General features: G+C 48.9%; 1 long non-coding RNA gene across 1 annotated transcript in view; it reads left to right on the top strand.

Moving 5' to 3' along the window:
* Positions 1-17,873: 17,873 nt before the first annotated feature.
* Positions 17,874-25,618, top strand: part of LOC147737089 (uncharacterized) — a 74,531-nt gene continuing 66,786 nt past the window's right edge. The window contains exons 1-2 of the long non-coding RNA XR_015309596.1: positions 17,874-17,926; positions 19,758-19,872. This is a non-coding gene — a long non-coding RNA (uncharacterized LOC147737089). The remainder of the gene's footprint in view (positions 17,927-19,757; positions 19,873-25,618) is intronic.

Raw genomic sequence — 25,618 nt, 5'->3', positions numbered from 1 at the left:
CCAATACTCTGTAAACGTTCAAAGGGTCTGCCTGGTTCCAGCAGGGAGAAGAGCACACTGCTCATCACTTAAAGGTTAGTGTGCCCCAATACTCTGTAAACGTTCAAAGGTCTGCCTGGTTCAGAGCAGGGAGAAGAGCACACTGCTCATCACTTAAAGGTTAGTGTGCCCCAATACTCTGTAAACGTTTAAAGGTCTGCCTGGTTCCTAGCAGGGAGAAGAGCACACTGCTCATCACTTAAAGGTTAGTGTGCCCCAATACTCTGTAAACGTTCAAAAGGTCTGCCTGGTTCCAGCAGGGAGAAGAGCACACTGCTCATCACTTAAAGGTTAGTGTGCCCCAATACTCTGTAAACGTTCAAAGGTCTGCCTGGTTCAGAGCAGGGAGAAGAGCACACTGCTCATCACTTAAAGGTTAGTGTGCCCCAATACTCTGTAAACGTTCAAAAGGTCTGCCTGGTTCCAGCAGGGAGAAGAGCACACTGCTCATCACTTACAGGTTAGTGTGCCCCAATACTCTGTAAACGTTCAAAGGTCTGCCTGGTTCCTAGCAGGGAGAAGAGCACACTGCTCATCACTTAAAGGTTAGTGTGCCCCAATACTCTGTAAACGTTCAAAGGTCTGCCTGGTTCCTAGCAGGGAGAAGAGCACACTGCTCATCACTTAAAGGTTAGTGTGCCCCAATACTCTGTAAACGTTCAAAGGTCTGCCTGGTTCCAGCAGGGAGAAGAGCACACTGCTCATCACTTAAAGGTTAGTGTGCCCCAATACTCTGTAAACGTTCAAAGGTCTGCCTGGTTCCTAGCAGGGAGAAGAGCACACTGCTCATCACTTAAAGGTTAGTGTGCCCCAATACTCTGTAAACGTTCAAAGGTCTGCCTGGTTCCTAGCAGGGAGAAGAGCACACTGCTCATCACTTAAAGGTTAGTGTGCCCCAATACTCTGTAAACGTTCAAAGGTCTGCCTGGTTCCTAGCAGGGAGAAGAGCACACTGCTCATCACCCAAAGGTTAGTGTGCCCCAATGCTCTGTAAACGTTCAAAGGTCTGCCTGGTTCCTAGCAGGGAGAAGAGCACACTGCTCATCACTTAAAGGTTAGTGTGCCCCAATACTCTGTAAACGTTCAAAGGTCTGCCTGGTTCCTAGCAGGGAGAAGAGCACACTGCTCATCACTTAAAGGTTAGTGTGCCCCAATACTCTGTAAACGTTCAAAGGTCTGCCTGGTTCCTAGCAGGGAGAATAGCACACTGCTCATCACTTAAAGGTTAGTGTGCCCCAATACTCAGTAAACGTTCAAAGGTCTGCCTGGTTCCTAGCAGGGAGAAGAGCACACTGCTCATCACTTAAAGGTTAGTGTGCCCCAATACTCTGTAAACGTTCAAAGGTCTGCCTGGTTCCGAGCAGGGAGAAGAGCACACTGCTCATCACTTAAAGGTTAGTGTGCCCCAATACTCTGTAAACGTTCAAAGGTCTGCCTGGTTCCTAGCAGGGAGAAGAGCACACTGCTCATCACTTAAAGGTTAGTGTGCCCCAATACTCTGTAAACGTTCAAAAGGTCTGCCTGGTTCCTAGCAGGGAGAAGAGCACACTGCTCATCACCTAAAGGTTAGTGTGCCCCAATACTCTGTAAACGTTCAAAGGTCTGCCTGGTTCCTAGCAGGGAGAAGAGCACACTGCTCATCACTTAAAGGTTAGTGTGCCCCAATACTCTGTAAACGTTCAAAGGTCTGCCTGGTTCCTAGCAGGGAGAAGAGCACACTGCTCATCACTTAAAGGTTAGTGTGCCCCAATACTCTGTAAACGTTCAAAGGTCTGCCTGGTTCCGAGCAGGGAGAAGAGCACACTGCTCATCACTTAAAGGTTAGTGTGCCCCAATACTCTGTAAACGTTCAAAGGTCTGCCTGGATCCTAGCAGGGAGAAGAGCACACTGCTCATCACTTAAAGGTTAGTGTACCCCAATACTCTGTAAACGTTCAAAGGTCTGCCTGGTTCCTAGCAGGGAGAAGAGCGCACGGCTCATCACTTAAAGGTTAGTGTGCCCCAATACTCTGTAAACGTTCAAAGGTCTGCCTGGTTCTCAGCAGGGAGAAGAGCACACTGCTCATCACTTAAAGGTTAGTGTGCCCCAATACTCTGTAAACGTTCAAAGGTCTGCCTGGTTCCTAGCAGGGAGAAGAGCACACTGCTCATCACTTAAAGGTAAGTGTGGCCCAATACTCTGTAAACGTTCAAAGGTCTGCCTGGTTCCGAGCAGGGAGAAGAGCACACTGCTCATCACTTAAAGGTTAGTGTGCCCCAATACTCTGTAAACGTTCAAAGGTCTGCCTGGATCCTAGCAGGGAGAAGAGCACACTGCTCATCACTTAAAGGTTAGTGTACCCCAATACTCTGTAAACGTTCAAAGGTCTGCCTGGTTCCTAGCAGGGAGAAGAGCGCACGGCTCATCACTTAAAGGTTAGTGTGCCCCAATACTCTGTAAACGTTCAAAGGGCTGCCTGGTTCCTAGCAGGGAGAAGAGCACACTGCTCATCACCCAAAGGTTAGTGTGCCCCAATGCTCTGTAAACGTTCAAAGGTCTGCCTGGTTCCTAGCAGGGAGAAGAGCACACTGCTCATCACCCAAAGGTTAGTGGGCCCCAATACTCTGTAAACGTTCAAAGGTCTGCTTGGTTCCTAGCAGGGAGAAGAGCGCACGGCTCATCACTTAAAGGTTAGTGCGCCCCAATACTCTGTAAACGTTCAAAGGTCTGCCTGGTTCTCAGCAGGGAGAAGAGTACACTGCTCATCACCCAAAGGTTAGTGTGCCCCAATACTCTGTAAACGTTCAAAGGTCTGCCTGGTTCCTAGCAGGGAGAAAAGCACACTGCTCATCACCCAAAGGTTAGTGGGCCCCAATACTCTGTAAACGTTCAAAGGGCTGGCTGGTTCCTAGCAGGGAGAAGAGCACACTGCTCATCACTTAAAGGTTAGTGTGCCCCAATACTCTGTAAACGTTCAAAGGTCTGCCTGGTTCCTAGCAGGGAGAAGAGCACACTGCTCATCACTTAAAGGTTAGTGTGCCCCAATACTCTGTAAACGTTCAAAGGTCTGCCTGGTTCCTAGCAGGGAGAAGAGCACACTGCTCATCACTTAAAGGTTAGTGTGCCCCAATACTCTGTAAACGTTCAAAGGGTCTGCCTGGTTCCTAGCAGGGAGAAGAGCACACTGCTCATCACTTAAAGGTTAGTGTGCCCCAATACTCTGTAAACGTTCAAAGGTCTGCCTGGTTCCTAGCAGGGAGAAGAGCACACTGCTCATCACTTAAAGGTTAGTGTGCCCCAATACTCTGCGAACGTTCAAAGGTCTGCCTGGTTCCTAGCAGGGAGAAGAGCACACTGCTCATCACTTAAAGGTTAGTGTGCCCCAATACTCCGTAAACGTTCAAAGGTCTGCCTGGTTCCTAGCAGGGAGAAGAGCACACTGCTCATCACTTAAAGGTTAGTGTGCCCCAATACTCTGTAAACGTTCAAAGGTTTGCCTGGTTCCTAGCAGGGAGAAGAGCGCACAGCTCATCACTTAAAGGTTAGTGTGCCCCAATACTCTGTAAACGTTCAAAGGTCTGCCTGGTTCCTAGCAGGGAGAAGAGCACACTGCTCATCACTTAAAGGTTAGTGTGCCCCAATGCTCTGTAAACGTTCAAAGGTCTGCCTGGTTCCTAGCAGGGAGAAGAGCACACTGCTCATCACTTAAAGGTTAGTGTGCCCCAATGCTCTGTAAACGTTCAAAGGTCTGCCTGGTTCCTAGCAGGGAGAAGAGCACACTGCTCATCACTTAAAGGTTAGTGTGCCCCAATACTCTGCGAACGTTCAAAGGTCTGCCTGGTTCCTAGCAGGGAGAAGAGCACACTGCTCATCACTTAAAGGTTAGTGTGCCCCAATACTCCGTAAACGTTCAAAGGTCTGCCTGGTTCCTAGCAGGGAGAAGAGCACACTGCTCATCACTTAAAGGTTAGTGTGCCCCAATACTCTGTAAACGTTCAAAGGTTTGCCTGGTTCCTAGCAGGGAGAAGAGCGCACGGCTCATCACTTAAAGGTTAGTGTGCCCCAATACTCTGTAAACGTTCAAAGGTCTGCCTGGTTCCTAGCAGGGAGAAGAGCACACTGCTCATCACTTAAAGGTTAGTGTGCCCCAATGCTCTGTAAACGTTCAAAGGTCTGCTTGGTTCCTAGCAGGGAGAAGAGCACACTGCTCATCACCCAAAGGTTAGTGTGCCCCAATACTCTGTAAACGTACAAAAGGTCTGCCTGGTTCCTAGCAGGGAGAAGAGCACACTGCTCATCACTTAAAGGTTAGTGTGCCCAATACTCTGTAAACGTTCAAAGGTCTGCCTGGTTCCTAGCAGGGAGAAGGAGGTGATCTATCACGGTCAGATAATTTTAAACCTACTTATAACCCCTCTCACCCATCAATAGACAGCTTTCTTACCAACAATATTATATTTCTTTTCCCATAGTTCCTTTGATATGAATTTGGCACCTACGGAACACCCTGTCGTAACATCGGGTTTCCGTCTAGAAAACGACAATTTTTCCAAGGATTTTATTAGACTAAGGCATCCTTTTATAGAGTGGTTAAAAGGATTCCCATTTATGGACTTAGGGCAGGACAAAATACCTTGAATAAATGGAAGTACTCCCAACAGGAAGATCTTCTAAGAATAGCGTCTCTGTGTACCCACACAGCCGGAGGTCCAGAATCTTGGCTGCTTTTGTAACTTAGTTTTGATACTGTCAAAGAAAATAAAAATAAAAGAGGAGGAAAGTAATATCTAACCAAGAGTGGGACCCAGTCACATACCAAAATACACTAAGATCTAGGACTCAGGCATTGAAATGTAAACCAGCCCTTCAGATATTCCTATATGTCTACTACTCCTATAGCAAAATTGAATCAATCATAATGTTTGTCATCCCACTGTCTCAAACTGCATAGTGGTTAACACATCCAGCAGGTATGTCGTAGACTGGTTACCCATATTAAACCACCAAATAGGTGGTAGTGTTTGATAACATCCTCAAGACTCTCGTATGTTTCTTATACGGAACATGTCCCACAGGTTTTAAAAGGCAAGCTAGTAATATCTGCCCTCCACGCCGGTAGTGATTTGTGACAGTTTACTATCCTCCGCTAGACTGTACATAAGGGCTGGACTCCCATAGATTTTGCCCCGGTCGTACCGCTTCCCATTTTTTATTCATACAACACATTTGCCTGTTTTACCTCTGACTGCCTCCAAGTTACACGGAGCATTCATGAAACCCCCCAAAAAATGCGATACCGAAACTGACTGAATAACCCACTTCAAAAACTCACCTTCAACAACGACATGTGTCTCATCCAAAATAGCGTGACAGATCTGGGGTCTGAAGGGGGCAGATCTGGGGTCTGAAGGGGGCAAATCTGGTGTCTGAGGGGGTGGGGAGCAGATCTAGGGTCTGGGGGGACAGATCTGGGGTCTGAAGGGGGCAGATCTGGGGTCTGAAGGGGGCAGATCTGGGGTCTGAAGGGGGCAGATCTGGGTTCTGAAGGGGGCAGATCTAGGGTCTGGGGGCAGATCTGGGGTCTGAAGAGGGGCAGATCTGGGGTCTGAGGGGGGGCAGATCGAGGGTCTGAAGGGCAGATCTGGGTTCTGAGGGGGGCAGATCTGGAGTCTGAAGGGGGCAGATCTGGGGTTTGGGGGGGCAGATCTGGGGTCTGGGGGGCAGTCTGGGGTCTGAGGGGGCAGATCTGGGTTCTGAAGGGGGGCAGATCTGGGGTCTGTGGGGCAGATCTGGGTTCTGAGGGGGGCAGATCTGGAGTCTGAGGGGGGCAGATCTGGGGTCTGAGGGGCAAATCTGGAGTCTGGGGGGCAAGGGGAGATCTGGGGGGGGGCAGTTGTGGGGGGTCTGTGGAGTCTGAAGATGAAGGTAACTGCCCAGACAGACAGGGCTCCTTCCTCCTCTGCAGCAGGCTGGACACACCAGGAGAGGCCGGAAACGATGTCAGCAGCGCTGCTGGTGCTGTCTCTGCCGCCGCTGACCTCCTGAATGTCACGTATGTTCCTTTGCAGAAGTTTTAAAAAAATGAACCTATTGCTGGTATTTCACTGAGGGAGGGGGCAGAGCTGGCATGAGGGGCTGAATCTGAGACTCCTCAAGAGCACACCAGGCAAGGGTGAGGCCTGTCCTTGGACGGTGAGTGTCTTAAAAACACCCATGTCTTTGTCTTTACAGGCGCCAGTGCTTGTTTCCCTGCCGGTGCCTGGAGGCGGCGGTTCCGTCAGCGGCCACCAGAGGGCGCGCCTCTCCTGCAGATGAACCCACCTGAACTGCACATGGGATGGGAGAAGAAGGGTTTCCTCTACCGGGTCAGCAGTGGCAGAGACAGCACCAGCAGCGGCGCTGACATCACTTCCTGTCTCTCCTTGTGTGTCCAGCCTGCTGCAGAGGAGGAAGGAGCCCTGTCTGGTGGGCAGATACCTCCATCTTCATACCCCAACAGACCCCCCAGAACTGCCCCCCTAGATCTCCACCTGCCCCTAGACCCCAGATTTGCCCCTCAGTCCCCAGATCTGCCCCCCCTCAGACCCCAGATCTGCCCCTCAGACCCCAGATCTGCCCCCCAGAACCCAGATCTCCCCCCCTCAGACCCCAGATCTGCCCCCCTCAGACCCCAGATCTGCCCCCCCCAGACCCTAGATCTGCCCCCTTCAGAACACAGATCTGCCCCCTCAGACCCTAGATCTGCCCCCTTCAGACCCCAGATCTGCCCCCCTTCAGACCCCAGATCTGCCCCCCTTCAGACCCCAGATCTGCCCCCCCTCAGACCCCAGATATGCCCCCCTCAGAACCCAGATCTGCCCCCCTTCAGACCCAGATCTGCCCCCTTCAGACTCCAGATCTGCCCCCCTTCAGACCCCAGATCTGCCCCCCTCAGACCCCAGATCTGCCCCCCCCAGACCCTAGATCTGCCCCCTTCAGAACACAGATCTGCCCCCTCAGACCCTAGATCTGCCCCCTTCAGACCCCAGATCTGCCCCCCTTCAGACCCCAGAACTGCCCCCCCTCAGAACCCAGATCTGCCCCCCTTCAGACCCAGACCTGCCACGCTATTTTGGATGAGACACAAGTCGTTGTTGAAGGTGAGTTTGGGACGTGGGTTATTCAGTCAGTTTCGGTAGCACATTTTTTGGGGGTTTCATGAATGCTCCGTGTAAGGTGGGGGCAGTCAGAGGTAAAACAGGCAAATGTGTTGTATGAATAAAAAATGGGAAGCGGTACGACAGGGGCAAAATCTATGGGAGTCCAGCCCGTATATAGAGTCTAGCGGAGGATAGTAAACTGTCACAAATCACTACCGGCATGGAGGGCAGATATTACTAGCTTGCCTTTTAAAACCCGTGGGACATGTTCCGTATAAGAAACATACTAGAGTCTTGAGGATGTTATCAAACACTGCCACCTATTTGGTGGTTTAATATGGGTAACCAGTCTACGACATACCTGCTGGATGTGTTAACCACTATGCAGTTTGAGACAGTGGGATGACAAACATTATGATTGATTCAGTTTTGCTATAGGAGTAACAGACATTTAGGAATATCTGAAGGGCTGGTTTACATTTCAATGCCTGAGTCCTAGATCTTAGTGTGTTTTGGTATGTGACTGGGTCCCAAGATTGGTTCGATATTACTTTCCTCCTCTTTTATTTTTATTTTCTTTGGCAGTATCAAAACTAAGTTACAAAAGGAGCCAAGATTCTGGACCTCCGGCTGTGTGTGTACACAGAGACGCTATTCTTAGAAGATCTTCCTGTTGGGAGTACCTCCATTTATTCAAGGTATTTTGTCCTGCCCTAAGTCCTTAAATGGGAATCCTTTTAACCACTCTATAAAAGGATGCCTTAGTCTAATAAAATCCTTGGAAAAATTGTCGATTTCTAGGCGGAAACCCAATGGTATGACAGGGTGTTCCGTAGGTGCCAAATTCATGTCAAAGGAACTATGGGAAAAGAAACATAATATTGTTGGTAAGAAAGCTGTCTATTGATGGGTGAGATGGGTTATAAGTAGGTTTAAAATTATCTGACCGTGATAAATCACCTCCTTCTCCCTGATAGGAACCAGGCAGACCTTTTGAACGTTTACAGAGTATTGGGGCACACTAACCTTTAAGTGATGAGCAGTGTGCTCTTCTCCCTGCTAGGAACCAGGCAGACCTTTTGAACGTTTACAGAGTATTGGGGCACACTACCCTTTAAGTGATGAGCAGTGTGCTCTTCTCCCTGCTCGGAACCAGGCAGACCTTTGAACGTTTACAGAGTATTGGGGCACACTAACCTTTAAGTGATGAGCAGTGTGCTCTTTCCCTGCTAGGAACCAGGCAGACCTTTGAACGTTTACAGAGTATTGGGGCACACTAACCTTTAAGTGATGAGCAGTGTGCTCTTCTCCCTGCTAGGAACCAGGCAGACCTTTTGAACGTTTACAGAGTATTGGGGCACACTACCCTTTAAGTGATGAGCAGTGTGCTCTTCTCCCTGCTCGGAACCAGGCAGACCTTTGAACGTTTACAGAGTATTGGGGCACACTAACCTTTAAGTGATGAGCAGTGTGCTCTTTCCCTGCTAGGAACCAGGCAGACCTTTGAACGTTTACAGAGTATTGGGGTACACTAACCTTTAAGTGATGAGCCGTGCGCTCTTCTCCCTGCTAGGAACCAGGCAGACCTTTGAACGTTTACAGAGTATTGGGGCACACTAACCTTTAAGTGATGAGCAGTGTGCTCTTCTCCCTGCTAGGAACCAGGCAGACCTTTGAACGTTTACAGAGTATTGGGGCACACTAATCTTTGGGTGATGAGGAGTGCGCTCTTCTCCCTGCTAGGAACCAGGCAGACTTTTGAACGTTTACAGAGTATTGGGGCACACTAACCTTTAAGTGATGAGCAGTGTGCTCTTCTCCCTGCTAGGAACCAGGCAGACCTTTGAACGTTCACAGAGTATTGGGGCACACTAACCTTTAAGTGATGAGCAGTGTGCTCTTCTCCCTGCTAGGAACCAGGCAGACCTTTGAACGTTTACAGAGTATTGGGGCACACTAACCTGTAAGTGATGAGCAGTGTGCTCTTCTCCCTGCTAGGAACCAGGCAGACCTTTGAACGTTTACAGAGTATTGGGGCACACTAACCTTTAAGTGATGAGCAGTGTGCTCTTCTCCCTGCTAGGAACCAGGCAGACCTTTGAACGTTTACAGAGTATTGGGGCACACTAACCTTTAAGTGGTGAGCAGTGTGCTCTTTCCCTGCTAGGAACCAGGCAGACCTTTGAACGTTTACAGAGTATTGGGGTACACTAACCTTGAAGTGATGAGCCGTGCGCTCTTCTCCCTGCTAGGAACCAGGCAGACCTTTGAACGTTTACAGAGTATTGGGGCACACTAACCTTTAAGTGATGAGCAGTGTGCTCTTCTCCCTGCTAGGAACCAGGCAGACCTTTGAACGTTTACAGAGTATTGGGGCACACTAACCTTTGGGTGATGAGGAGTGCGCTCTTCTCCCTGCTAGGAACCAGGCAGACTTTTGAACGTTTACAGAGTATTGGGGCACACTAACCTTTAAGTGATGAGCAGTGTGCTCTTCTCCCTGCTAGGAACCAGGCAGACCTTTGAACGTTTACAGAGTATTGGGGCACACTAACCTGTAAGTGATGAGCAGTGTGCTCTTCTCCCTGCTAGGAACCAGGCAGACCTTTGAACGTTTACAGAGTATTGGGGCACACTAACCTTTAAGTGATGAGCAGTGTGCTCTTCTCCCTGCTAGGAACCAGGCAGACCTTTGAACGTTTACAGAGTATTGGGGCACACTAACCTTTAAGTGATGAGCAGTGTGCTCTTCTCCCTGCTAGGAACCAAGCAGACCTTTGAACGTTTACAGAGTATTGGAGCACACTAACCTTTAAGTGATGAGCAGTGTGCTCTTCTCCCTGCTAGGAACCAGGCAGACCTTTGAACGTTTCCAGAGTATTGGGGCACACTAACCTTCAAGTGATGAGCCGTGCGCTCTTCTCCCTGCTAGGAACCAAGCAAACCTTTGAACGTTTACAGAGTATTGGGGCACACTAACCTTTAAATGATGAGCAGTGTGCTCTTCTCCCTACTAGGAACCTGGCAGACCTTTGAACGTTTACAGAGTATTGGGGCACACTAACCTTTAAGTGATGAGCAGTGTGCTCTTCTCCCTGCTAGGAACCAGGCAGACCTTTGAACGTTTACAGAGCATTGGGGCACACTAACCTTTGGGTGATGAGCAGTGTGCTCTTCTCCCTGCTAGGAACCAGCCAGCCCTTTGAACGTTCACAGAGTATTGGGGCACACTAACCTTTAAGTGATGAGCAGTGTGCTCTTTTCCCTGCTAGGAACCAGGCAGACCTTTGAACGTTTACAGAGTATTGGGGCACACTAACCTTTAAGTGATGAGCAGTGTGCTCTTCTCCCTGCTAGGAACCAGGCAGACCTTTGAATTTTTACAGAGTATTGTGGCACACTAACCTTTAAGTGATGAGCAGTGTGCTCTTCTCCTTGCTAGGAACCAGGCAGACCTTTGAACGTTTACAGAGTATTGGGGCACACTAACCTTTAAGTGATGAGCAGTGTGCTCTTCTCCCTGCTGGAACCAGGCAGACCTTTTGAACGTTTACAGAGTATTGGGGCACACTAACCTTTAGGTGATGAGCAGTGCGCTCTTCTCCCTGCTAGGAACCAGGCAGACCTTTGAACGTTTACAGAGTATTGGGGCACACTAACCTTTAAGTGATGAGGAGTGTGCTCTTCTCCCTGCTAGGAACCAGGCAGACCTTTGAACGTTTACAGAGTATTGGGGCACACTAACCTTTCAGTGATGAGCAGTGTGCTCTTCTCCCTGCTAGGAACCAGGCAGACCTTTGAACGTTTACAGAGTATTGGGGCACACTAACCTTTAAGTGATGAGCAGTGTGCTCTTCTCCCTGCTAGGAACCAGGCAGACCTTTGAACGTTTACAGAGTATTGGGGCACACTAACCTTTCAGTGATGAGCAGTGTGCTCTTCTCCCTGCTAGGAACCAGGCAGACCTTTGCACGTTTACAGAGTATTGGGGCACACTAACCTTTAAGTGATGAGCAGTGTGCTCTTCTCCCTGCTAGGAACCAGGCAGACCTTTGAACGTTTACAGAGCATTGGGGCACACTAACCTTTGGGTGATGAGCAGTGTGCTCTTCTCCCTGCTAGGAACCAGCCAGCCCTTTGAACGTTCACAGAGTATTGGGGCACACTAACCTTTAAGTGATGAGCAGTGTGCTCTTTTCCCTGCTAGGAACCAGGCAGACCTTTGAACGTTTACAGAGTATTGGGGCACACTAACCTTTAAGTGATGAGCAGTGTGCTCTTCTCCCTGCTAGGAACCAGGCAGACCTTTGAACGTTTACAGAGTATTGTGGCACACTAACCTTTAAGTGATGAGCAGTGTGCTCTTCTCCCTGCTAGGAACCAGGCAGACCTTTGAACGTTTACAGAGTATTGGGGCACACTAACCTTTAAGTGATGAGCAGTGTGCTCTTCTCCCTGCTGGAACCAGGCAGACCTTTTGAACGTTTACAGAGTATTGGGGCACACTAACCTTTAAGTGATGAGCAGTGTGCTCTTCTCCCTGCTAGGAACCAGGCAGACCTTTGAACGTTTACAGAGTATTGGGGCACACTAACCTGTAAGTGATGAGCAGTGTGCTCTTCTCCCTGCTAGGAACCAGGCAGACCGTTGAACGTTTACAGAGTATTGGGGCACACTAACCTTTAAGTGATGAGCAGTGTGCTCTTCTCCCTGCTAGGAACCAGGCAGACCTTTGAACGTTTACAGAGTATTGGGGCACACTAACCTTTAAGTGATGAGCAGTGTGCTCTTCTCCCTGCTAGGAACCAGGCAGACCTTTGAACGTTTACAGAGTATTGGGGCACACTAACCTTTCAGTGATGAGCAGTGTGCTCTTCTCCCTGCTAGGAACCAGGCAGACCTTTGCACGTTTACAGAGTATTGGGGCACACTAACCTTTAAGTGATGAGCAGTGTGCTCTTCTCCCTGCTAGGAACCAGGCAGACCTTTGAACGTTTACAGAGTATTGAAGCACACCAACCTTTAAGTGATGAGCAGTGTGCTCTTCTCCCTGCTAGGAACCAGGCAGACCTTTGAACGTTTACAGAGTATTGGGGCACACTAACCTTTAAGTGATGAGCAGTGTGCTCTTCTCCCTGCTAGGAACCAGGCAGACCTTTGAACGTTTACAGAGTATTGGGGCACACTAACCTTTAAGTGATGAGCAGTGTGCTCTTCTCCCTACTAGGAACCAGGCAGACCTTTGAACGTTTACAGAGTATTGGGGCACACTAACCTTTAAGTGATGAGCAGTGTGCTCTTCTCCCTGCTAGGAACCAGGCAGACCTTTGAACGTTTACAGAGTATTGGGGCACACTAACCTTTAAGTGATGAGCAGTGTGCTCTTCTCCCTGCTAGGAACCAGGCAGACCTTTGAACGTTTACAGAGTATTGGGGCACACTAACCTTTAAGTGATGAGCAGTGTGCTCTTCTCCCTGCTAGGAACCAGGCAGACCTTTGAACGTTTACAGAGTATTGGGGCACACTAACCTTTGGGTGATGAGCAGTGTGCTCTTCTCCCTGCTAGGAACCAGGCAGACCTTTGAACGTTTACAGAGTATTGAAGCACACCAACCTTTAAGTGATGAGCAGTGTGCTCTTCTCTCTGCTAGGAACCAGGCAGACCTTTGAACGTTTACAGAGTATTGGGGCACACTAACCGAGGTCGTTGACGCATTTGGTAATCCACTGTCAGAGGTAGTGGGCATCGAAGTTGATGTCGGCGGTGTCAGTTGGCGGGTTCTGTTTCAGTGATGCGAGTAGCTGGTCTGTGGTGATTTTGCTCCAGCATCTGCTGGGGATTTGTTGCGTGCGGTGATGGGATGTAGTCTTTTTGAAGGTGAAGTGGATGCATCTGTGGTCGGTCCAGTGTAGTCCGGTGGAGTGGCTGAAGGAGACGTGGTTGCTGGCGGAGAAGATGGGATCAAGCATGTGGCTAGCGAGGTGGGTGGGGGTGTTCACCAGTTGTTTGAGTCCGAGGTTGGCAAGGTTGTCGAGCAGGGTGGTGGAGTTGTTGTCGTCTTTTTTCTCCAGGTGGAAGTTCAGGTCCCCTAAGAGGATGTATTCTGGTGAGGCTAGGGCGTGCGGGGTGACGAAGTCGGCGATGGTTTCGCTGAATTGTGTGCGTGGGCCCGGGGGTCTGTAGATGAGCTTTTCTCTGAGGGTGGTCTTGAGGTCGGTGTGAATCTGGAAGTGTAGGTGTTCGGCGGCAGGGAGTGTGTCTTCGGCGTTGGTCGTGATGTTGATGGTGTTTTTGTAGATGATGGCGATTCCTCCTCCGGTTTGCTTGATGCGGTCCTTCCGGATGATCTTGTAGCCGACCGGGATGGCTATGGCGATGTCGGGGGCCGAGGAAGCGTTCATCCAGGTTTCCGTGAGGAAGGCGACGTCTGGTGCTGTTGTGTCGAGGAGGTCCCAGATTTCGATGGCGTGCTTGTGGAGGGAGCGGGTATTGAGGAGGATGCACTTGAGGTGGTTGTTGTTGATGTTAGGTCCGGGCGGTGGTCTGCAGGTTCGGAGGCAGGTGAATTTGCAGGCTTGACAGGTGAAGGTTCCGTGTGTTCGCTTCGGGATAGCTTGGCAGCAGGCGGGTGGTCGTCCGATGTTGAGTGCATTGAGGGCGGCGGTGTCGTATTTCAGTCGAGGTCCTCTGCTCCGTCCGGGGCCAGGGGTTCTGGCGGTGGACGCGGTCCAGGCGCGGACAGGGGCAGACGGGCTTGCTTTAGGTGCGCCGTCGGCGCGCCCGCTGCACGGCCTCCATATGAGGGGCTGTGGGAGGGAGGAGCAGCTGAGAGGCGGGAGCGGGGTGGCAAATGGGAACAGCGGGGGCGGGGCCGCAGGGGCACAGTGGCGGGAAAATAGCACAGAGGGAGGTGGGGGGGGAGAAAGGGCACAGAAGCAAAAAATGGGGAAGGGGGCTCAAGGGCACAGAAAGCAAAAACGAAGGGAAGGGGGCACAGGACACAGAAGCAAAAAACAAGGGAAGTGGGGGCTCAAGGGCACAGAAAGCAAAAATGAAGGGAGGGGGGCACACGGCACAGAAGCAAAACGAGGAAACGGGGCTCAAGGACACAACACAGCAGTACAGGGGAAAAAGCGAGATGCAGTTGGCAAGGCCTCACGCAGCAACAGGCAGCGGGAGCAGGCTACAGCAGGCTACAGCGTCACTGGAGGTCCGTGTGGCGGCTGGGGGGCAGCCTACCTGTGGACAGGACAAGGATCTGCATTTCTAGGCACAACATCGTCCTGTAATCATGACACTGGGTACTATCATGTCTATTGCAGATCAACAGGTTGCACACCTTCATCGTTCACCGCGGCACCGCTTCAAAGGGCAGCTAGCATAGAGTCCCAGTCCGGCGCTATAGGGCATTTATGAAGCCCTGCCGTTTCCTCCCTATGTAGCGCCGTGTTCTCCGCCTGTACCCATGTTACAAGTGAACTTTTCCAGTCAACCATCTCTGGTGGCTCTGCATGTTTCCATTTTTTGGTTATTAGTCGTTTTGCCGTGATTAAACCCAGATCCCGGAATCTTGAGGTGATTTTATTGTGTTTTGATCTGGCATAGAGTCCTAAAAGGCAAATCTCCCAAGACAGCGGTAAGGGCCTGCCTGTGCAAAAGACTAGCGTAGTAACTACCCCCGCCAATATTGCTGTCGGGATGGGCAGGCCCAAAGCATGTGTAGTAAATCCGCGTCTGGTTGCAGAGGTGGCAATGTGGCAATATCTATTTATCTTATCAGGCGAGAGATACGCCCTCTGGAAGATAAACGTCTGTATACGTTTGAATCTGGAGTTTCTTGGTATGTGTCTGGAGCTTGCTAACACAGCATCCTATTCCTTTTCAGTCCATGGCCGACCTCTATCTGTTTCCCAACTAACACGAAGTCGCAACATGGGCTTGAGTGTGTGCATGAGGAGCGCTTCCACTAACCAGTGCACCACATGGGAGCCTTCCCCCATTACATGCAGGTATTGAAGTAGCAAATGTGTCTGTGGTGCCACCGTTAAGTCCCCCCAGACAGCTGATAGTGCTTTCAGAAGGGAGGCGTGTAAAAGGAATTGACCTGCCGGCAACTCAGCGTCTTCAGCTAGTTTCGCAAATGGCAATAGCCCACCGTCGCTGTAAAGATCACCCAGCGTGGTCAAACCTGCAGCGTGCTAGATCATCAGAGCTGTTTCTGATGTACCCAGCCTGCCACGTCATGTACCGAGCAGTGGAAATATAGGGGCATATGGGAGGGTCGCATGGTTAATATATAAGCTTCTCCTATAACATTGTATTGCCAATCCGAGATGTAGTTGTTTTGGCCTTGGAAGTTTTGCAACGGGGTGAAACAGATGGCAGATCTGAGAGTGGGTCCAGGGCCGTGCCATGGCCGCTGTGTCCTCCAGATTCTGACCAGCAAGCCATTTTGTTGCCCATTGAAGTTGGGCAGCCAAATAATACAGTTCCATATTAGGGACAGCCAGTCCTCCAAAACCAGTGTGAGCGTGCAATTTCCACAGAGCCACTCGCGGCCTCCCGTTATTCCATATGAAATTCCGGAAGAGCTATTCTAACTCTCGATAGCTTGGGCGGAACATAGAGCAGGAGATTTGAAAAATAATACAGCAGCTTAGGCAACACAATCATTTTCAACAGCGCAATACGACTGATAACGTTTAGGGGAAGAGTCTTCCAGAAGCGCACCTGATCCCGTAGTGCCGAGATTGCTCTCATCAGGTTACCCTCAAACAGGCTGTCAGGCATCCGATATAAAAAGATCCCAAGGTATCTAAACGTGGTGGGTTACCATGTGAGAGGTGAGCCATGTAAGATCACAGCTTCCTCTGCTGTGGCAGCGCTGAAGGGATACATCTCCGACTTGGTCCAGTTAACCCGGAGTCCAGACATTTCCTCAAAAGCTCGCAGTATATCTGCAATGGACGTCGGGATCGCAGTGATATTCCGAAGATATAATAATAGGTCATCCGCGTACAGGGAAATAGTATGTAGCCCATCCCCTAACGGAATGCCTCATGCCTCCCCATCTCCTCGGAGCATCATCACCAGTGGTTCCATTGTTAGGGAGAATAGCAACGGAAACAAGGGACAGCCCTGGCGTGTCCCACGTCACACCCTGATTGAGTCCGAGATCAACCTACCGGTGCGGACTCGGACATTGGGGCGCTGATACAATAGGTGAACCATATTTAAAAAGTGATCTCCTAGTTCAAATGTGCCTAAGACTGCCGCCAGATAAGGCCATTCCAGAGAGTCACAGGCTTTCTCCAGGTCAAGAACTAAGCAACCCGACCTAGGCCAACTATACGTTGCATATTGCTGTATTCTAAAAAATTACGAATATTAAGAGAAGTGCACCGGGCTGGAACAAACCCGTTTTGGTCAGAGTGTACCAATGTTTTCACTACGGGAGATAGACGCCTTGCCAATAGCGATGCAAAAACTTTGTAGTCAGTGTTGAGGAGTGCTAATGGGCGATAAGAGCCCAATCTTCCAAATTAACCTTTTAATGGCACACAGCAGCACACACAGAGTTCAAGGGTACTTACCCGAAACGCGTTTGGCGAAACATGGACAATATTGCAAACTAAGAGGATGGTGTTTTAATCTGCAGTCTGCCCAAGAAAAAGGATAAACCGACGTTGTGTGTGGCTCCTTCACTTTCGAGCACCTTCATATGGAATATATATGGCCTGCTCCGGCCAGGAAGGCGTCCCACTGCAAACTTGCGGTCCGCGCCTAGAAACTTGAAAGGTGCGTGTGGAACGGAGTGTCTGTTTGGGGTGAGGCGAAAAATAAGGCAGAGCTTAACATCACCTACAAAAGCTGCTTAATTAACTTTTCTAACAATTTAATTTTGGGAAGTATGAGCGGCATTCACTATGGTTGTGAAAAGGCTGAACTGCATGAACCACAATGCTTAGCGCGCATACGCCCATTGGGTCGTGACTTTAAAAATCAAACTCGAGTGCGACAACAGTTGTTGCCATTCTTCCATGCTGCCAGTGTTTGGCGAAACATGGACAATATTGCAAGCTAAGAGGATGATGTTTTAATCTGCAGAATGCCCAATAATGGTGTCAGTCAGGCCCCTGTAATGTAACGAAGGCTGTTTTTAAAATTATAACTTTGGCATAAAATTAGTGCACAGAGACAGACACTACTGGGATGGCTGCTTATCTAGAAAGCCCTTGTTGGGTAGTTTGGGTGACGAGGATTTGGATGTTCATGAATGTTTGTGGCAGCGGTGTTAGACGCTGTCCATGATGCTGCTTGTGCTAACCCAGGAGTGGTGCAAGTTCACAAGGACTTCACAGATGGTCTCCCCTGGGACTGGTGCGTAAGTGCTGAGATGTTTGGGTGTGCTCAAGTGGCGGCAGAGCTAACTGTGGCTCGGGGTATGGTTATGAGACCCGATACTTTTGTGCTGCTTGGTAAGCCGAGACCGTGCTTGTTGAATATTCAACCAATATTAGTGCTGATATCCGAATTGCTGGTCTGCCTGAAGTTATGATGCTGCCGACAGTAGCGTGTCTGCTAAAAGCGATGGAATGACTGGTGGATCTATAAAGCCAAATAAGAGAAAGTTATCTTCCGACACCGCAGTCTTCGTGACTGAGACCAGTAATACTGAAGACTCTGAGACTCACAGGAGTAATTTCTCCTTTCAGAGCGTTATTGCTGCAGATGGAGTGAAACCAAGAAGTAAGCACATTACTAAGGTACGAACAAAGATTAATGTTTTTCATTTGTATTAACTGTTCCTCTTTTGCAGCTTTTGAAAATGCATTTTCTAGTTGTGATGCTTTTTGTTTAGTTTTTTCTTGTAGGCTGTTACCTTTGGTTTAAAGGGAAAGATGTTGTAGTGTGTGACCTCAATGCTGCAGTTTCCATTTCATTACCATCATTTGCTTACCCTGGAGAGTCTCTAGGGTGTAGGGGGTTTGCTGTTCAAGAGTTCTTTCTTCAGCTTCTGGGCAGTTGTCACTCTGTGGCGATCTGTGGTCCTGTTTCTCTGCTCTTCTTGTAGCAGCTCCTATCAGAGCTTCATCCTCCCGCCAACGATAATAAGATGCCAGGCCTCACCCAGCACACAACACAGCCTATGAAGGGCTACGTCTATCTGCTCGGCACAGTTAGAGCGAGGATAATGTTCTCCGGACCCATCAGGCTGTGAATGTAACCTAAGGGCTTAAGATGAAATGTAGAGCTTACCTCCTTCCTGAGTGGCTCCAGTCTGCTGTGTGCAGACCTGATAGCTGGCAGCACCCTGGAATATGTATGTATAAATCAGATTATGTTGGAAGTAACCTGCAATATAGTGGCAGGCAGCACCCTTCCATAGAGTCGGATTTCTCATAGTATTTTATTTCCTGACACATTAATGTAGATTGTCTTTTAACAGGCAGAAGAACAACACTGACCGTACATTTCCTGGCACCGTCTTTAAAATGACGTACACATTAGGAATGGCATTTCGTTCTGCTGGAATAATAGCACAAGTTATCTTGTACTCTGCTATGATGTTGCACCACAGATCTTTGGCTGCAATGCATTCCATGTTTCATTCAAACATGCTTTCTACAGGGCACATACATGATTTGCTGCTGTAGAGAAATAATGCTCCTGTTTACTGTGGCAGACTCCGAAATATTGAAAAACTTAATGATTTCTCTTTCAGCACTTCATAGTAAAACCTTTCATTTTTTGACTCATACATTTGGCAGAAACATAACTTAGTACCATTAAAATAGTTGTGATGGGGAACATTCATGTGGGGTTAGGACTGGCTCGACCAGAGTGCTTGCTGACTCAGAGGAGTATGGAGTTGACCACCTTGCCTGGTCCGGTGTGGAACCAAGCCAGCAATGCTTTGCTGCAGGCTCATTTGCCCTGATAGCTGGTCAACAGTTTGAGGAGGAGGAGGTGAAGAGCTGGCTAAGTGTGCCATGAGGCTGGCAGTTCAGTACATCCCTGAGAAGTGAGCTCTGAGTCGAAGTAGTGTTCCTCTTATACCACGTGCAATTCATCCTCTCCAAAGCCTCAAGAATTCCTGGGTGTGAAGGGCGGCTGATTCTGATTGGGTGCTTGATAGTTTTCCAGAAACTCATGTTCTTGATTGTTCATGTTTGTCATTAGTTAATAAAACACGCCCAGGGGTTTTATCGCTTTAGTGACACAAACTGCAATAAACGTTTCTTTGTCGTTGCAAAAAAATATGAATGGCCGACGAGCCTCTGTCTGTCAAAGAATGGAAGGGCTGGGGAACTGTCAGTCATCTCACTGCTAAGCAGAGCAGTCATGCTTCATCCTCCGTCAGGCCTCTGATTTTGGCCACTGGGACTTTAGAGCCCATCCTTTTAATGAGAAAAACAAAACTACAAGTCCCATAAGCAATAGTGGTGGAAGGTGTCACACATGACCTGGGACAACATCCGTTTCAGCACATCCAGTTCCATTTTTTAAGTATTTGACACAATATTGAATTTATAACCTTTGTTTTTTATAGTCATGAGTCACCAGAATACTAAAAACGTGTCTTTTATTTTCAAGGTCAAATAAGTAATGGTCACTTGGAAGCTCTTTTAATTCTTCAGTATTTGTCATTGATCTCCACGTGTGGCTGGTTTGGGTCTGCCCCCTGCATCTTTCCTGATAACTCGCACAGGTAAGGAGCTTGTAGAGGCAACATGATAACGCCATACTCGTCTGTAAGAAGTGCGCTCGGAGGCAGGTATCCGATCATTTTTGTGAAACGAGCAAGCGCCAATGTCTGCTATGTACATTTGTTAAAATAAAACAGTCAAATCACAGAATATTGTTCCAGAGGTTCAGTCCCAGAGTCATTATCTGTAACTGAAGGCAGACACCCTAGGAAGCATGGCGTTTAAGACAAGTTGCGTTCACTCACCTGAAGGTGACATGCTTCATCATTGGGCTATACTCCTCACCAGGCCGGCGCTACAATGCCTGGCGGGCACCACCAGAGGGCACTTTGTTGCAGATGTTTTATTAAGTACGACGGATGAGCATAGTAGGACGGAGGATGTTGTGTCATAAGATGTGAGATTAGTGAAAGTCTGAATATAAGATCAACTATTGAACAGTTGCCACAATATAGTTAATGTTATCTTCCTGGTCCATGTTGAGAGTTAAAACAGTGGCAGAGAAATTGAGGAACTAATGGCCCCTATCACTGTGTGAAAGTGTCGATCACCAATGGACCTGCTGGTAAGCTGGGGTCTATACTTCAGGTCAGCCTTTTTCATGCCTTGTGTAGTCATGGAGCAATCTGTTGGCATTTCATCAGGACCAAATATGGGAAAATGGGTAAATGTGACCTAATCTTCTCCACAGCGTGAGGAGCTCTGTAACTCAAAGCCCTGCACCGTGCATAGGTGATAAGGTGCCTATTACCATCTTACTACCACAGGTGAGCGCTGTCTAACAGAGTGCACTAGATACGGCAACCCTCCTAAAATTCAGGACAAACTGACTTATCCAATAGCGAGGACGCCGCATCAGAGGGCAACTGGTTTGAAAAGCACATGCATCCCAGGGTGTTCCGTTAGAGATAATGTCTGTGGGACTGAACCTCCAGAACCGTATACTGTGAGTTGGTTTATATGAAGAATGTGTATACTGGACTGTCATTTTCCTCGTCATCTCTTATGATTTGTAAAATAAAACACAACACACCGGGAGGCCAACACATCTATCATACATTAAATACAAAAATAGCAAAAGGCCAAGCAAACTAACAAGTGACAATTGTCTTTGCAATGGACGAGAGCATCAACCCTAAAGCAAGTTGGAGTACATAATGCTAATGCTACACAATGTATTTTTATACACTTTTCTCCTAATACAAGTCAATGAAACGTGAACACGTGATAGAAACAGTTACTGAAACGACACTAATGAGTAGGAGGCAGGATCTTCTCTCGAGATGAATGTGAGGAGTCCGTGAGGTGCAGATCAAAGATACACAAACAAGCTGCAGAAGTCACTGTTTCTGGAAATAACACTTCTGTTTGTCAATATTCAATTTACTACAAGATGCAGGAAGGTGTGCAGATGAATATCATCAAATAAAAGGGTTCTGGCCCCTAATAGAATCATGTAACTTTGCAGGCATATTAAGGCGAACAGACACATCAAATTAATATAAGAATATTGTAATTTGGTAATGTAATATATCAATGCACGTTGTGGCATTCATGTGAAACCAATTATCGGTATTAAAGAAACCAGTATATCCAGTTATGCTTTCTCAATTCCTTCTTCCTAGAGGCCACCACTGCTGCTAACCAGCCGTATTCAGCAGTGCCTCCTGTGACCTGGAATCCTGCATTTAATCAATACCAAAGGTCGTAAATGCTTCTAGCCAACTCCGGTCACTGGTGCCACTCGCACCCCCACCACCATTGGGCCTGTTATTCTTTTAGCTAGCTCCAGTAAGTAGTGGCCCCTTGGACCTGTATGTAAGCCTACTAGCCAGCTCCTGTTAGTACTGGCCCCTGGGACCTGTTATCATTCTAGCCAACTTCAGTCATTAGTAGCACCTTGGGACTAGTGATCATACTAACCAGCTTCAGTCAGTATTGGCCCCCTGAGACCTATTATCCTGCTAAGTAACTCCAGTCAGAAGTGACCCCTGTACCTTAAATCCTGCAAATATTCAAATCCAGAGGTCAGCTCCTTTGCCAACCAGGTCCTGTCAATATTGACATGTATTGTTACCCTGCCTGTAATGAATACCAGAGGCCAGCGTTGTTGCTAGCCAGCTCCAGTCACCAGTGGCCCGTCACATATTATCCTCAATAGGATCAATGCCCAAGGCCAGTGCAGCTGCTGACCTGCCCTAGTTAATAGGAAGATTTTAACTATCACCTAGAACTGTTAGACAACCTAGACTCCTCCAAACTACTAGACCCCCTGGAGGCATACAGGTTTAGTCAAATAGTCACAGGATCGACTCACAAGGTAGGCCATACTTTAGATGGCATTTTCACCAACAATCCCGACTTTAAGTTCCGAGACATAAGGCCTTTGACTTGGACGGATCACAAGGCTATCTATTTTACTCTCAGAACCACAAATCCGGGCCGAGAGCCTGTGACGAACCCTGGTAAAATCAAGGTTCGAGGTTGGAAAAAGGTGCAGGGCAGTGTTTTTGAGACCGCTCTGAATATGGGCCCTGACCTACCCATATCTGATATTGAAGCCGCGGCCTCTGCATTCAACGAATGGATTGATAGGGCAGCTAAACAGGTAGCCCCTGTGAAAGAGATAGCCTTAAGGAAGCCAAGGATATCTTCTCCTTGGTATAGTCCTCAGCTTAAGGCTCTAAAGGTTGAATGTAGAAGAGCGGAAAGCCGGTGGAGACAAGATTATAGTGAGAGTAGCAAAATAATGTACAATCTTGCATTGCAGAAATATAAAAATTAGATAATCTCTGCAAAAGAGCATTATTTTTCCACCAAAATTAGAAATGCGGCCGATTGTATAAAGAACTTTTTAAAGTAATTAACTCTTTGGCAAAACCTCAGCAGAACAATGCTTTTAAGGCTGATCAGGAGATATGTAACAATCTGGCCCTTTTCTTTTAAAATAAAGTACAGATGATATCTGATGATCTTCTAAAAGCTCAGGGACTCCAGTATATTATCATACGCAATGCAGAGGATGCCTGGCCGGCGACGCAATGTAAACTCTCCTGTTTCCCTGAACTGGTAAACAAGGAGGTGCAAGAGCTGCTCCTCTCTATAAAATCAGGTTCTCCAAGTGACCCTTGCCCCCCTGCCATCATGCATCTAGCCCCTAAGAAGATTTGCGAAAAGTTGACGCCCCTTATCAACCAAGCACTGACAACGGGATTATATCCGGCTCGGTGGAAACAAGCGGCCATTAGGCCCTTACTAAAAAAAAACAGCCTAAACCCAGAGGTTTTAAAGAACTACCGCCCGATTGCAGGATTACCGATGGTGGCGAAGGTCATTGAGAAATCAATGAACAAAGTGCTGGGTGATTATTTAAATGCCAACAAGCTATTAGACCCAACTCAACATGGTTTTCGCGCCTGCCATTCCACTGAATCGGCTCTGATTGTTGCAACTGAGAAAATTCGACGGGTGGTCGACGAAGGGGGTAGAGCAGCCCTCACACTCCTAGACCTATCGGCTGCATTTGACACCGTGAATCACACGGTGTTAGTGCAACGGCTGAAGGATCTGGGGGTTGTGGACACTGCCCTTTCCCTGCTCACCTCCTTCTTGGAGGGTAGAGAGCAAAGGCTGGTTTGGGATGGACTGGAGTCCAAGAGTTTCCATCTTCCTTGGGGTGTCCCACAGGGATCATCCCTATCCCCCACACTTTTCAACATATATGTCACCCCGTTAGCAAGGCTCATCAAAAGACATGGTTTCGCATTGGTATCTTACGCCGATGACTCAATGCTTGTTATTTCCATCTGTAAACAGCCTGAGGTCACCGCTGCTAAATTCCACGCTTGCATATCTGAGATCATGGTCTGGATGAACCACAATTTTCTGAAGATCAACACAGACAAAACGGAGGTGATAGAATTTGGAGGGGGACCCCCCCGTATGGAACAACTCATGGTGGCCAGTTGAGGCTGGGAAATGCCCGGTCCCGGTCTCTAAGGTTAGGAACTTGGGGGTCATTTTTGATGATAAGCTAAACCTCTCAGCTCAGGTTAATAGCCTGACATCGTCCTGTTTCTTTCTCTTAAAAACTTTAAGAAAGATTTTCCCATTCATCTCGCAGGATCTACAGAAAACGGTGATGCTCTCCAAATTAGACTACTGCAACGCCTTGTTCATGGGCATAGATAGATTGCAGATGGGAAAGCTTCAGTCACTTCAGAATGCGGCAGCCAGGTTGCTTCTGAAATTCCGAGGGGCTGCCCCACCTCTTCAGGTATTAAATCACTGCATTGGTTACCAGTACTGCAGGCCTTGTGCCTGGTTCATAAGGCTCTTTATGGAGGGGGTGCCAATGAAGTTTCCAAGCTATTACGCCTTATGCTCCCCCTCGCCTTCTGAGATCCACTAATGTAGGACTTCTTAAAACCTTCAAAGTCAAACGAGCCAGATGGGGAGGTAGGACACTATCCAACAGAGCGGCACACCTGTGGAATAGACTACCTCTGGACATGAGATTTCAACCAAACACAAGGCTGTTTAGGAAGAGTCTGAAGACGCTGCTCTTTGTAACTTAGGCTGGCTCAGGTTGTAGCTTTCAGGATTATGGATTCACACACATTAGGGCCAAGACGCCACGGCAATCGAGCGCTTTATAAACATTAAAAATAGAAATAGAAATAGAATAGTGACCTCCCAGACCTGTTATTCTGCATATAATCAGCAAGGCTTCTGCCCTAATAACACTCATCTCCACATCTTTATGGTATATTAGAAATGTAATTTATGGGGGGAGGAGCCAAGCAGGCATTCGAAATGGCCGCATAGTCGCTCGGCTCCGCGAGCCCTTTCGCCCCACACGTCTATCCTGACGTCTATCCTAAACCGTGAAGGCATACTTTGCTGGGTGAAGGAAAACGAACACCTACCGTTAGCTCCCGGAGCTCCGGTGTGCAGCGGATCCTGAGAACTGTCCCCGTCTGCTATGCGGCCTACGCGGTGATGGGACCGGGGCGTTGCCTCGGCGGGGCCTCCGGCCGCGGCGGTAGCATCAACGTCCGTTGCTGACAATACGGGGCGTGCCGGTGGGTGCCGCTTCTGGCGGTGAAGACCCAGTCCGCTTGTCGGCGACCCTTGAGGAGCAGTGGGGTGGCACTGGATCGGAGGGGGCGCTCGACTCCTGCCCCCACTCCCCAAACTTTGTTGCCCGGGCACAACCAAGGTCTTCCCCCGATATTGGCGGGCGACTCCCGGGGCCCGGCCTGGACTTTAGCCTTTTGGTGGCTCTCCTTTCTGGGGCCTGCCCCACAGTTTGTTTGCCCTGGAGACGCATCCCGCGGCGCCCCCGTGGTGAGGCCTAGTCCCTGAGTGTGTAAGAGGGACGGGGCCTGCTGGATCAAGATGGCGGCTGGTGCCCTCCTCTACGGCCCGAGTCCAAGTTGGACGGCTGATGTACGGATGGGGCCGAGAGGCTCGCAACACATGAAGGAGTTCATTTCCCGAGACGTGATAGCTGCTTTAACAGTTTTGCACGAAACTATGCTTTGCCATGCTCGAGACTTGGGCGGAAGAATGGACGCCATTGCTGTTTCGTCGTCCTTGGCGGCCACGCCCCGATTCCACGGGTCTGCCGGTGAACTTGCTGCTGAGCCCATGGAGGAGGCTTCGGCTCCGCGGGGGCCCCGGGGGCCGTTTGAGGATCGGGCTCCCGTGCCCGAGCGGCCCGACTTGATTGCTCGTCTGGATGTC

This window comes from Lissotriton vulgaris, chromosome 1_1, assembly GCF_964263255.1.
Source record: "Lissotriton vulgaris chromosome 1_1, aLisVul1.2, whole genome shotgun sequence".
NCBI lineage: Eukaryota > Metazoa > Chordata > Amphibia > Caudata > Salamandridae > Lissotriton > Lissotriton vulgaris.
The sequence above is the reverse complement of the archived record's forward strand: the minus strand, read 5'-3'. Positions and strand labels throughout refer to the sequence as shown.